Here is a 14,060-nt window from a genome sequence, read left to right on the forward strand (position 1 = left end):
ATTTCTCCACCTCCCCCAGACTGTATGGAAAATAATCCCAGGCATGAAGCAGAGAGCGGCTCAGCCACAACCTCTATAACCAGCCAAGCTGTAAATCTCAATGCTCATTTCTCTGCAATACGTGTTGTTTTTTAACTCGTTGGGCGTGGTACACGGTTCACATTGTCAGTAATGTGCCTTGAAAACAAAGGCTGTTGGGCTCCTTTGGGAGCTGCTTCCCAGCTGGAGCAAATGGGGCACCAAGATCCAACTAGCCATTAAATGGTTAATAAGTATTTTCTGAGATTTTAGTTGATTTTTCCCTCTAACCTCAGCTTTGGCATCTGGCATCACTCCACCCAAACAAGGGCAAGGATGTGGGGGTCAGAAGAACGGGATGGAGACAGGACCTGTCCAGGCAGCCCACAGCTGCCCAACATCTCTGTTAGCAATGACGAAGGGAACAGAGGACTGAAATTACACAGCACAGGCAAAGTAAACACCTACCTTGAAAATTAAACGATTAAATTTAAAAAGTGTCTTTGATCAGAATAAAGTAAGTGATCCTCTTTGGGTGTGGGGAGCATGGGGGGCTGCCATAGGGGCTGCACAGCACCCCAGGGGGATGGCAAAGCTGCTCTGTAAGAAGTGCCAAACACTTTCACTCGGTGCCCAGAAGATAGAGCACATGTTGAGGATTGCACAAACACTAGGGAAGTCACACGAGGTTATGTTAATCGCTTACATGTGCCTATTATTAGCTGAAAAAGCTGAAAGGAAGGGAGAGACTGAACAAGGCAAGGTTTCATTTTGTGCTTTTCAACAAAACGAGCAAAGATATTCTTTAAATTCCAACATGAGCACGTGATCGTGCTCGATGCCAACCTGCTGATGGGAGAATGGGAGAAGGATGTTGTTCCCTCTCCGGGCTTGGGCTCTCCTTCCCTCCCCAGCACCAGCAGTGGACCTGCTCCCACCTGCACTGTGACTGCATGGCTGAGCTGTGTGTCCCAGGGCTGTGGACGGGGCGAGGGCAGCTCTCAGGAAGCCTGCAGGAAGACCTCGAGTGCTGCACCCAGAGCTGCCCATTGTCCCACTGAACCTGCAGGGCTCCAGCGTGGCTCCGACTGCGCTCATATGGAGCAATCCTGCAATGCCATCACTGAGATGGGCCCCACAGCACGTCCCCGTCACTGGGCACAACCCCCCCGTGCCAGCACAGGGATGGCAGTGGTGTCCTGAGATCACACCAACACTGAGCATAACGCTGCTCCCCCAGCACCCAGCTCTGCACCAGCTGTGGCCGGAGCTGTGCTCACTTCGAGCTATCCCAGCAACTTAGCCCTTATGACAAATCCATCACCCAGAAAGCAAACAGCATTTGGCATGAGCTGCAGCTGCGTGGTCGGCTGTGGGAAGCATTTTCCAGGTCTGCCCAAACATTTGTGTTTCTGCTCTCTTGCACGTTTCCATCCGCCTTCCAGTCACCCTGTGAAAATATGAATTCCTTTTCTAAGCAGATAATTAACTAACCCTGAGCAGCTGCAAGGAATCAAGCATGGCAACAGACACTCAACCCAGCAGTGCTTACAGCCAGATGAATAACATTACTGCTTCCTACCAAAGCCTTTCCTCAACATTGAGCTAAAAAAAAAACTCAGGCAAATGAAAATAAATCAGGCAGTGTCCGTTTGCTCTTTTCCTATATGGTTTTATTGTGCAGTGTAACTTGACAGAGCAGAGCCAGGTGATGGCTGAGGCCATGATGGGAGCCTGATTTGATGCCCAGGACCCAATGGGGTTTGGACTTCACCTCGTGATCCATCAGGACTTCATTCTGTGTTGCTACAGCATGCACTGTCCTGCGTGTGCCCTATAGCCAGGGCCCAAAAATGGGCAGAGAGGTCCAGGTGAGCTCCTTTGCTCTAGCTGCATCTCCTCTGCTCTGACACACAGAGAGCTGAGGCAGTGGCCACCCCAGCCAGGTAGCAGGCAGTGCACAGATTAATTATTGTTAGTATGGAAAACCTACGTGTCAGAGATGAGTCTGAGCCACCCACAGGCACTGCTGTGCCTATTGCTGTGCTGAAGCCCCAGCCTGTGCCTCACACCTTGCTGTGCAGTTCCATTAGAGGTCCACGTGAGATAGAGGCAGCCTGGGGATGCTTGCAGCATTCTACAGTCATCTCAGGGCCATAAAGCAATGATGAGTGTCCTCCAAGCTTACAGCATTGCACACCACGCTCAGGCTAAGTCTCTAATTCTTATTATTTCTACCTGCCTGCTCTTGGCTCCAGCTGCCTTTCCAGAAGCCCAGTTTGCTCAGCTTTAGGAAAAATCTCTCTCAGCTTTCCATCAGGTTCACAGAGAGGCAGCAGCTCAGCCCAACAGCCAGCAGCTTAATTGGCTCCCCTGAAAAATGGAAAAAAATATAATTGTCCCGACCTAACAGAGTGCCTGCCCGCTAATTAGAACCTCCCTAAAGAACTGTTCAGACAGCGGAGCAGTGCTGCTGCCCTTCTGGCAGACCTGAGCATCCCAGTGCTGAGCTATGGGTGCTGGGGGGCTGGGAAACCCAATGGGCAGAGAAGAGCCCTGCAGCTCTCATGCCAGATCTCTGCTCTGTACAAAATCCCCCTTGTGAATGACACCTCCCTGCTGTCCGTGGCAGAGGGGCTGCCTCTATGGCACACTGCAGCTGTCGGGTTACTTTCCCCCCCCCCCCCCGAGTGACCCACAGAGCTGCTGGGGGCTGACATGCTGGTGGGGGACTCCAGGGCTGTGCCAAGCTCTCTGCTTTCTCTAATATGGAGAGCCAGCAAAAAAAAAGAAAAAACTGGTGAGAAGGGCTGAGTGTACCTGAAAATCCAGCCCAGCGAGTTCTCCTCTTGCCCCCTCTGTGTGCTCTGTAATGGAACGAGTTTGAATCTGGAGGTATCAAATTCACAGCAGCTTCCACGTTCAATGAGGACCGAAGAAGCAGAGCCTGAACAAGATCTCATTGATGGCACAGCCTCAATGCCTGTGTGAACGGCACGTCCGCCTCCACAAGCAGCACATTCATGGTGGCATTGGCCACCAGGTCCCCGTGCTCCACTGCAGTGCTTTGTGGATGTGCTGCGGGCTCCTTTCATCCCTGGGGTCGGGGCTATTTCGGAGCCTGGGGGCTGACACGGGGCTCGCTGTACTCACGTCTCTGCTGAGACACCTCAGCGCTGCGGCTCACAGAGGGCTCAGAATAGACGCAGCTCAGGAAAATCCTCCTGGATACATTAGCAACAAGAACCCCAAATGAATCAGAGCAGTGCTGAGTGTTCTGTGGACCTAACAAAACCCTCAGGACGTGGCAGGCAGAGCCGGGTTCCTGCCTGTCCCTAGCTGAGCAAAGCTCACACGCAGGTCACAGCCCTGGGAGCTGTGCTGAGCAGATTTCGTTGTCTTTATGTCCCTTTGATGATGGATTTTTTGTATTATCTGTGCTGGTGTGGGGCAGCAGTGCTGTTGGAGAGCCGGATGGTGATCCCTGCAGCAATCCCCGCTGCACTCGCATGGTTTCCTCCTGCTCCTTCCCTGCAAGCTGCTCCCTGGGGCAGGAGGGAGCAGACACTTTCCTTCCTTCCTGACCTCACACCTCCCTGCAGAGGGGGGATGCAGTCTGAGCACAGAGCAGCCTGCATCCCACTGCCTGTGCCACTCGGAGCGCCGTGCTTTGCTCTCTGGATGCATTTCTGCTGAGCTCCAGCCCTGGCAGGCTCTGTGCCTGCTGCTGCTCCGCCTGTGGCTCCAGCAGCAAAGGATGGTTGTTGCAAGCCCTGCCAGGAGCACAGGTGGAGGTTTTCCAGTAGAGGTGATGCCATCCTTCAGGGCCCAGCTCAGTGCTCTGGGGAGAAAAGAGATCCTGCAGCACTTTATGAACACAAACAGCTCCGGGACCAAAACAAATGGGCATTTAATGCAGCCTGTTATCAGCTAGCCCCCACATTTCAAATCTCTTTTGCTCTGTGCTATAAAGGCACATTATGATGGATAGCTTCCAAATCCCATTCTGATATTTTCTCACCAACCATAGCCAGGAATCCGTCTGGCACTGAAGAATCCTTTGAAAGCAGGCAGTAAAAAAAGCCCCTCAGGTAGATAAACTCTTTATAAAGACTTAAGACAGTTTTTCAAGCCCTGCGACCTGCTGCTTATCATTCTGTGCACTACGCAGAGCTGCATCTCATGAGGAAAGTGCTGCTCTTCCTGGTGCAAAAATTGTGCAGACAACCAAAATAGTGCATTTCCTCACTCCTTGTGCAGTCTGGATTGACTCTACTGCTCTATTCACACCTGCCTGTGTTTAAACCATGAGATAAGAGGTAAATCCTAAGTGCCAAAGAGTGCAAAATGAAGTTTCTTTGCAAAAGCAGTTTGTGCAAACCAACAGAACGGTCCCAAAATACTGCCTGCACCCATGCAGCCATGACAGCTCTACGAAACAAGAAATTTTAAAGGGAAACCTTTACTCATTACTTACTGAAGAGCTCCCGCCGTACCTGATATTCTTTCTGCAAGGACCTGATGATGGAAATTGCAATAGCCATGGCTCACTGTGCTTTGCAGGGCTCCTAGGTCCCCTCCCAGTGATGGCTCAGTGCAGCCATGGGGGTGTGCTCAGCAAAAACATCCACAAATGTTGGAGACGTGCAGCTGGCTAATCTATACGTAGGAAAACAAATAACCCCAAGCTTTGATTGTTCAAGTTCACAGCAGAGATTACTTACCTTGGCAGATACATATTCAAGACATACGGCTTGTAATTCCTCAGCTAGTGCTAAGCAAAACCATGTGTTCTGCTAAAATAAGGGGAAAGTTTAACTCTGACATTGCAAAGACAGAGTAACTGTCATACATGTGTTCACGGCACAGCTAAACCAAGGAGGGTCACCAAGAGGAGAGCAAAGCTTCTGCAGTGGTGAGAAGCTGTGGTGCTTCCCATGGCTCCATGTTCTCCAGTGTTCCCCAAACGCAGCCAGTGCCATTTGGGCTCCTTTTCCCTTCCCTCTCTCCAGGAGGTGAGCTGCAGGGGCTGCATACCTCCCTCCTGCACAGCTTGCAGCACACAGCCAACACACAGAGAGCTCTGCTGCTCCTCAGGGCTCAGAGGATGAGGAAAGCAGAACCTCAAAGTTCACCCTCACTCCACCCTCGTGCAACCCAACCCACCCCAACCCCAGCGGTTACCCTATGCACTGGGTAAGTTTTCTCCTGTCATCAGAAGGAGAATCTCTCTCTCCTTCTCCAAACAAAGGACCACTACTAGAAACAGTTGTAGAGCTGCTGCAGACACTGCTTTCCACCCAGAAAGGCCTCTCTTCTGGCTCATTTCCCATGCCTGGTTCTTTTTTGGTGCAGCAGAAAGCTTAGGTTGAACGGCCATTTGCCAACGCAGTCCTCACTGAAAGACAGCATAGTCAGAAGAATAACTAAAATCATATTAGAAAGAAAGAGACTGGGAAGCAAAAGCCTGGGCTGGGCTCGCTCAGCTGGGGCAGCTGCAAAGCTCTTGGGCTCAGAGGTGCATCCATCAGCATGACAAATTAGCAGGAGCTGAGCCTAAGTGCGAAGAACCAACGTGATGGAAACAAAAGAAAGAAAAGAGGCAACGGTTTTCTATCCCTCACATTGCAAACAGATGTCCCAGCAGTGCTGGAGCAGGGCACCCCAGCCAAAAAGGTGAGGTCATGCTTCTCAGGGGATGGCTGGAAATCAGGCATTGATCCGAGGTGAGGCAGCGAGGGCAGCTTGAACCAACAGGCTGCAATGAGAATGGAGGAGATGAGCAACTTGAGGGCAGCTCAGAAGGAACTTGGAGATGGGAGGAGGTGGTTTGGGAAGGGAAGAAAAAAAAAAAATGAAAAGGGAAAATGCTTACAGAATAGGTATAGCAAAGACTCCACAGACTGGCAATGATTTCTGTTCAGAACAATGTTGTGGGATCAAAGCGGTGCTCAAGGAGGCTCTGCTCCTTTTCAAATGGCTCTGGAAGAGCTGCACTCAGTGAAAGTGATGGTGGTGAGCCCTCTAAATGGGGAACTTGAAGCGTAACCTCCGCTATTTAAAGACGTGTCAGCACCAGGACAAATATAGCACCCGCTGGTCATTGTGCGAGAAGTCACTGTGGGTTTGCACGAGAAAGCTCTGTCACAAGGCCACCAGAGCCCTGCTGTGGCACACAGCAATGCACAGCAGCACCCAGCACCGGGGGATGCTCAGTGCCACTCTGCTCACCCTGCTGGGATGGGGCATCTCCAAGCTGCGTGCCACGTGTGGCTGTCAGTGTGCTGCACGAGGTGGGATGACAGCCTCAAGATCCCGGGCAGATTCCATGGATTCTAAGTGCATTTTGTCTCCCTAAATAGCTCCAGTGCTTCCCTCTGGGCCTGCTGCAATGCAGCACAGAGCCAGGCCCTGCAGAGGAGTTTGGAAGCTGGGCCGTTTGGAATCATGAGGTTAATAAAAGCCATTTACAAGAACTACCAAAAGTAACTGAGCAAGCCAGTGGGCTGTGAGTGCATCATTTGCTAGCTGGATTCTGTGAAAATCACTCTGGCTTTCCTTTTGCTGAACACCACACCTGCAGCCCTGACCAAGGAAGGGTATGCATTGAACCAGGAGCTGACTGATCTCAGAGGGCACCTGCAGAGATGGGTAAAGTGGCAGAGAGTGCACAGCCTGAATGGCTGTGCTGGTGTCAGCAAGTCAACAGAGAACAAGCTAAAGAAAAAAAAAGTAATTGCTCTGTTGGTGCTGCTTTCCTCTGGGAAAACAATGTTTTTTCAAGTGTTTCTTTCCCTCTGATAACTAAGGAAGTGTTACACAAGGATTTCCATCCTTATCAGGGTGCTTCTTGGCAGGGTGGCCATTCCCAGCCATGGCCAGCTGCCTCTCACACTCCTCCTCCCAGCAGCACACACACTATAGGATAAGCAGCATTTTTTCAGTCTGTTCTTCTTTTTTTTCTTTTCTTCCTGGATGCTCTTTCTTCAACCCAACAGCACCACAGGAATGCCCATGTCCTCCAAAGGACCACTGTTCCTCAGTCACTGTGCGCCCTTGATGAGATGAACTGCAAATTATTACAAAGTCATCACCCATGGAATGATGCTGAAGTGCCCTACGGCAGCCACGCTCCCAGGGCTGAATGTTCATCACCTCTGAATGCGCATCCCATGCGGTGCTGTGCCCTCCAACCCCGTGCATGGCACGGTGACACCTGCATTCCCCATCCCATGGCCCGTTGGCAGCAGCAGAGCAGTGCCCGGGTGTCGCACACAGCCAGCCCACATCTCAGGCACCCCAAGGAAGCCCACCAAAACCACCTGCCGTTATCTGCTGGCAGCACGCGGCTTTGTTCTGAACCACAGCGCCGGTTATGAAGCTTGGCAAGGAGATCGTGCCAAGATGTGTGCCCCGAGCTGCCCGTATCTGCAGGAAATGGTGGTTCAGAGCTCTGTCCTTTGGGTTGGTCTGTATTGCTGCACCAACCCAAGCAGCACGCTGTGTCCTGTACCAGTGACAGGCTGCTAGGACACACCGATGTGCCCCTGGGCACCAGGTGTTTGCTCTGCAGTGGGAGCAACGCTTGGCCCATTCACTGCCTCTCTCCATGAAAAGCCGCCCCGATTCCCCTCCTGGGGACACACAGCTCACCCTTCATTCATTCCATCACCATTAGTGTGGGTACAAACAATGAGTTGTGAGCTAAAGCCACTGAGACTTGTTTGTAATATCAGGCTGAATTTCCTGCCTGAATGCTGGAGGAGTGACCTCTCCCTGCATCAGGGAAACCCCCAGATTCTCCTCTTGCACTGAATTACCATGAGATACTTCTAGATTAAGAAGAAAGGAAGTTGCCTGATGCTTATCTGGTCAAACCCAACGTTACTTTTACATTGTTTCAGCACAGATGCACAGAGCAGTTCGCGGAATTACAAGATGTAAAGATCATGGGCAAAACAGAGAAATAAGAGAGTGTTAGAAAGAGCCTGGAAAGGGCAATGGCTGCATTTTGGGGGGCAGTTTGGTGGCTCATGGGTTCCCTGGTCTCCCTGCTGTTGCTGCAGGCAGTGCAGGATGACAGAGCCCAGCACAGAGGGCTTCTGCACTCTGGGAGCTGACGTAGGACAAGACAATAAGAGATTAACCTAATTCAACAGTCCCATCTTCAGCTGGAAATGCAGTTATTTCCAAAGTGAATCCCAGGCTTTGCTTCGTTTTCACATTGGTATATGGGCAACACAGCCAGACTTTATATCAGGATCTCTCCATTTTCCTGCTCTGCTACACATAACCCTACTTGCATCAGGAACACAGCTGTTGTTTGTAGTCTCCAATAAAAGAAACCCTGAGAACACCTTTTGCTGGTAGAAAAATGCTGCAGGAAAACATTAATGTCCTGCAGTAGGGCAAAGACGTCATTTTCTCCCCTCTGAAATCACTTTGCAATCAGATAAACAAACACAGCACTACCAAAATAGCTTCCATGAGTCACAAAAATTATCAAGACTATCAAACAAGGGCATTACCACTAGAGCTTGTGGTATATTCCCCGTGATACCCATTGTGCAGAGCCTTTCAGAGCACGAACAATTAAAACCCGGACGGCTAGCCTTGAAGGCTGCTTTGTTAAGAGCTTAATTGCAATCAGATTGACACGGTGCCAAAGGGCTACCGACAATGGGCTGGTGGAGAGCAGGAGGTAAGTGCTGGTGCAACACAGATAATGCTGCTTTGGTTTGCATGACACTGTTGGGCTGTGTGTGCAGCAGCAAAGCAGCCGGCTTGTTGCAATTAGCTCTGTTAACATGCTTTGCTGGCAGTGCTTGGGGCTGAAGCACAACGCAGCAGCACTTCTCACTCAGCATTCCCTGTGCTGAGATACCCCAAAGGGTCCCCCTCTGCCATGGGTGTGAGGGAAGCCCCCAGCTATACCTAGTTGCTAGGTATCACCAAGGAAAACTGGAAATATTTAATTTCCCATCTGTTCCAGCATATTTCTAGCAAGTCCAGTGTGCAATCAGTAGGAGTGCAGAGGTCAGGCTAAGTAAGATTATTGCAGTGGAAAGATGATAAACGAAAAATACTTACCAACGTTGTAGGTTTGTAATAATCTCCACGAGGAGCAATCTCCAAAAGAGATCCTTCCCCAGTGGCAGTCAGCACTTAAATGGGGTCTAGGAGAGGTGCAGCCAGGCTTCATCCCTTCCAGTAGCACAGGAGAATTGTCTTCACCTGTGCTCCCAGGGCTGACTCATGGCTCGCCTCAGGTGGTCAATCCGAGGCTCAGGCTGTGTTCTACAGCTCCCATACACCCTCTGATAGGAGCCACGCTGCTCCGTGCTGTGATGCTGCATGTGACTTTCCAGATCTCCATGGATCGTACCCATAGAGCTCTGTTTCTGCTCTCTGTGGATGATGCAGCTGTGCAGGTGGCATTTCTGGGTCGGGGGGGTCCTGATGGGGCCGTGAGCAGTGGGACACCCAATCCTCCTTTGCAGCACAGCCCAAATTGTCCCATAGCACCGAAGTACCACTGCACACAGAGTGGGATCCCAAAGATGTGACGGGAGATCACTGTGCCACGGGATTAGGAGGGAAGCAGCCGCCCTCTAGAGGGAGCAGGATTGGGATTGATAGAAATTCCTTAAGGAAACGCGGAGAGCAGGCTTCCTCTCGGGATCGAGCACAGCCTGTGCAGCACGGCATCCCGCACCCTCCCCGTTTGGAACAACCCCTCTAAAGCCCTGCATCAAAAAGCACCGTGTGAGGACGTTGCTAGCAATAGCAGCACTCTGCTCCCTGCCTATCGCAAACCGTGCTGCAGTACTGAAGGATTTCTGTCCATAGGCACGTGGTGGCATCGCCCTGCATCCATCCTGCAGCCCAGTGCATCCCTCGGGAGCCTCGGTGCAGCCTCACAGCGTGCATTGTTACAGCACGCTTCCTGACATTCAGCTTCTTCCTCCTATTCACGGCTGCAGAATGGTGAGCTCCTGCCCGGCTGTGCCTTCGATTGTTTGAAATCCTCCCAGCTCCATCCAAACTGGGGTTTTATCGCCAGCTCCTCGTGTCCCTGCGGCACAGGGGACAAGATTTTGGCATTGCTGGTGTCCCTTGTCCAAACAGCAGCGTGCCCGTTTGTTGGAGCAGGACCCACAGCACACAGAGCTGGCAGCTGAACTGTGCAAAGAGAATCATCCAGACCCCACAGTGCAGCAGGACAGAGTCTGTGCCGGAGCTCACCCTGCAGGAGGGGCTCCCTGGGTTTTTCTCTCCCACCTGGAGCTGCTCTTGTGTGCCAAACCTCTGTTGGATGCAGCTCCTGAAGGGAGATTTCATGCGCAAGGGTTGGCGACGCCCAACTGGAAATTGCTTCGTGTAATGGGGAAAAATGAGTAATGAGCAAAATGAGTAATCTGCAAAATGAATGCATTGACAAGAAAAATGAAAGGCTCTGAAGCTACTGGGACACACTTGGAAGAGCCCCATTGAGCTACTGGGAAACACAGAGAGCAAAGAGGAAGATACCACCCAAAAGAGCTGTACTCTCCTGGCTTAGTGGGGATGCCAACGAGAAGGAAAGCAAAGGGTTATGGGGAAGATGTCTGGTTTGGGGAGACGTGCAGGCTCAGGGAAATGGTGCTGCCAAAGGTCTCTGTGTGACCCAGCCAACATTATGGATTTCGGTTTACTTTCCTTCTTCGTGGATTCCGTTTCACTTTTTTACCCAATGAAACACTTTTCAGCAGCTCGTGTTCTAATGCCTTCACTTCAAGATAATTGCACTTAATAAAGGCGGGCCCTCAGGGCTTATGAATGAAAACAGCTGCGCTTTGATAGCTCTGAGAATGAGAGAAATAAATCACAGATTAATCAGTTAATCTGACACTCCTTTGGATGGGAGCAAACCTGAGGCTTGGGGCTGAGAAGGCTGCCAGCTCCGGGCAGAGGGATCTCTGGATGCTCCAGCACTGCTCTGCCACCAGCAGCACCTGCTCCTGGAGGGCTGTGATTTGAGCAGACATTTGGAAAAGAATCATCCTGATGCTTGTTAGCAAAGCCCTGCTGGATGGGAGAGGAGCTGAGGTCCGAGCAGCAGCGAGTTAGCAGGACACAGCTCACAGACAAAGCCTTCAAACTGCAAGGAAACCCATCCCAGTGAGCACTTGCTTTTTTTCTCATCTGCCTGCAGCACTGAAAATGGTTTTCCACGTCTTTCCAAAAGCGTATTTAAAAGCAAATACACAAACAGGATGAGGCTTTGCGCTTCCATTTGATTTTTATAGCCTTCTCATGAAGCTCTTCAGAAAGGATTTCGAATGGAAACCTTGACAAACTATTAAGCATTAGTGAACACTGCAGCATTAGTGAGCTCCTGATGGCTCTGTTAGATGTGCTCAGGAATTTTCCTTCAGCAGAGGCTGTGGTTTCTGCAAAGTGACTTTTTTTTCCCCCCATGCAAATATCAGTATTAATAATTTTTTCCTTTCCTTTCCTGGGGACTATCTGAATGAAATTCTCTGTTTGAGTGGGGTTGAACCTTTTTCTTTTTTTCAATCACCCAGATGTTTCCTTTGGGGTCACCCCAGCACTAACATCATTCTGCAGGAGCTGCTGTCCTAAGGCTACTGCTTCAGAAGGGTGAGATGGTAGGAAGCTGTAAGCCTCACGGGCTGAGCAAATGGTACATCACAGGGATGTGCTGCGTGTGGGCAATGTGTTTTGACCCATCAGATTCTGAAAGCTCACAGGGCAGATATTTTGGCAGCAGAGGGTTGTCCATTTCCCCAAGCAGGATCCCCCAGTCTGGTGAAGCATCTCACGGAGGGTTCATTCTGAGCACTGCAGGTAACAGCAGGCTGGCCACAGATCCCCCCTGCAGTGAGGGCTCCCCGTGCCACACACCACTGCTGCACACTGCTGTCCCCCAACAGACCAACGCCATGCAGCATTCAGCATCCAGGTGACAACATCTGAGATGGAGAGACAGCAGAGAAAGGAAACATCCTGCCAAAGAGCAGAGGAGAAAGGGGAAAAGCAAATGTCCATATTGTTTACGTTCTTGTGGCCTTTAAATCGTAGAATCATAGAATGGCCTGGGTTGGAAGGGACCTCGAGGATCTCCAAGCTCCCTGCCACAGGTGCCAACCTCCAGATCTGATATTTGTCTTTGCTTTCTGCTCCCTGGCTCCTTCTGAGAGCCAGCAGAAGTCTTGGCACATTAAAGCACCATTGACTGAAAATGGTCAGTGTGTCCAACAGCATAAGAGATAAGTATCAGTCAGCCAGAAATGCAATCTGCTGCTCACCTGGGCTCATTTATTCCCAAAGTTCAGATATTCCTGCCTGGCTCATACCAATAGAAACGTATGCCACAGCCATGGACCACTGACACAACAGAACCAGAAGCACGAGAGAAAGCAAAATATCAGCTGGGTTCCTGTGCACATGCAGAAAGTCAGAGGAGTGCAAACACGGGGTAAAACTTCAGCTTCAAGATGCTACGCCAGCTCAGCAGCCACAGTTTCCAACAAGATAACAGTCCTGTCTGCCTTGTTTTCCAAAATAACTGGGGATTATTGGTGCGCTGCCAATGCTGTAAGGAGAGCTCGCCCTATCCCCAGCCTGAGCCCAACGCCATGGGACCGGGGTGGGGACAGCAGTGGAGCGGCGTGGAGAAGGGAGATGAAGAGCCATGCAGTCTGCTCATTGTTTTTCCACGTTAAAGAAAAACACTTCCCTGTAACTGTAACCAAGCAGAGAGGCAGCCACCTCCGTCCTTCATGTTTGGCAAATAGACCTATGCTGAGTGAGGGCACTTTGTTGGGAGTGTTTGTACTTGGTTCATTTAAAAAGATACATCCAGATTACACGGACAGCACAGCGTTTGGTCTGTTTGCTCTGGTGTGGCAGAGAGGCTGAAGGCGTGCATTGCTCTGTGATGGGGATGGGGGCAGGAATGCATGGCTCTGGGGGCATTATTTTTCTCTTCACATTCCAGAAGGGAATTTTTATCGTCGTTATTTTTAATGATCTCTTGAGGCTGAAGAGAAGCACTGTGGGTCAGCCTAGAGGTGCAACTGCCTGGCTCCTCATTTGGGCTGCAGCTGGCAGGAAAAGGTGCTCCTTTTTTCATGAAAGAAACCCCAAACCCACAAAAGCAAGCAAAAGGGAGGTGACTGGAGCACCTGCTAGCTAAAGATGCTGTTAAATCCAATGGCAACTCTGGGGGGAGAGCAGGTTGGAATCACTGCAGTGGGCAGAAGGACAGAAATACCGACCCCCGTCTCCTGTTAAGTGAGAGGTAACATTATTAGGAGGAGTCCCTGAGAGCCCTTGAAGTTCACAACAGCTGAACTTCAACCTTTTGTTAGGTGTGTTTAATTAAACCGGTACCCCTAGAAAGCAAACACCCCAGGCAGGTACAATTCCACTCACTTCAATTCCACCAGCATCCACGTCGGCACAATGGCCACGTTTTGGCCAAATACTGCACCAAGCACAAAGGTTTTGTTTCATGGTTTATCCTGCGTTTATCCGAGGGTATTCTGGCACTCTTTCAGCTTCAGCAGAACTACAGCAAGCCTAATGGCTCTGCCCAGGACTGGTCCCTCAATCCACAAAGGGTTTCAATGTGCTCATTCTGCATCACGGCCCAGCACACCCAGCCTCAAACCATCCAAACCACACTTCTTCCCCTAAACAGAGGGATTTCAAACGCAGACGTGTTGTTTAATCAGTCCCCACTGAGAGCACTCACACCCACATAAGAATGGGTTCCAGGGGCTGCAAAACTGCTGCATTATACCCGAGCAATCAGGCTTGCCCTGAAAGCAGGAAAATGCCCACAAGCCATAAAAGGCCGAAGCTGACTGCTGCTCAAAGTTGCCATTAGTTTTAGGAAGGATGGGGGAAAGTTGGCAATACTTGAATCAGAAGGGGAAGGCACAGCCCAGCCTGCTCCTCCAAGGGGCACCCGCTGCCAGCCCAGCACACAGCCTGCTCACACTGGTGGGCTCTGCACCCCAACCCCCCAGCCC

At 50.8% G+C, this 14,060-nt stretch overlaps 1 long non-coding RNA gene across 6 annotated transcripts; it reads right to left on the reverse strand.

Annotated features, from left to right (window-relative positions):
• Nucleotides 1-1,491: 1,491 nt before the first annotated feature.
• LOC104912124 lies at nucleotides 1,492-9,206 on the reverse strand. 6 transcript variants are annotated; one of them, XR_002117584.1, is made up of 4 exons: nucleotides 5,894-6,974; nucleotides 4,515-5,776; nucleotides 2,839-3,859; nucleotides 1,492-2,391 (listed from the first exon to the last, which is right to left on the reverse strand). It is a non-coding gene; the product is annotated as an uncharacterized LOC104912124 (long non-coding RNA). The 6 variants fall into 6 exon arrangements; XR_004160602.1 differs by lacking the exon at nucleotides 5,894-6,974 and adding an exon at nucleotides 9,109-9,206 and having other exon boundaries at nucleotides 1,496-2,391; nucleotides 4,515-4,677; XR_002117586.1 differs by having other exon boundaries at nucleotides 1,496-1,852; nucleotides 2,012-2,391; nucleotides 4,515-6,974.
• Nucleotides 9,207-14,060: the final 4,854 nt, after the last annotated feature.

The sequence above is a fragment of the Meleagris gallopavo genome, chromosome 9 (assembly GCF_000146605.3).
Source record: "Meleagris gallopavo isolate NT-WF06-2002-E0010 breed Aviagen turkey brand Nicholas breeding stock chromosome 9, Turkey_5.1, whole genome shotgun sequence".
Classification (NCBI taxonomy): domain Eukaryota; kingdom Metazoa; phylum Chordata; class Aves; order Galliformes; family Phasianidae; genus Meleagris; species Meleagris gallopavo.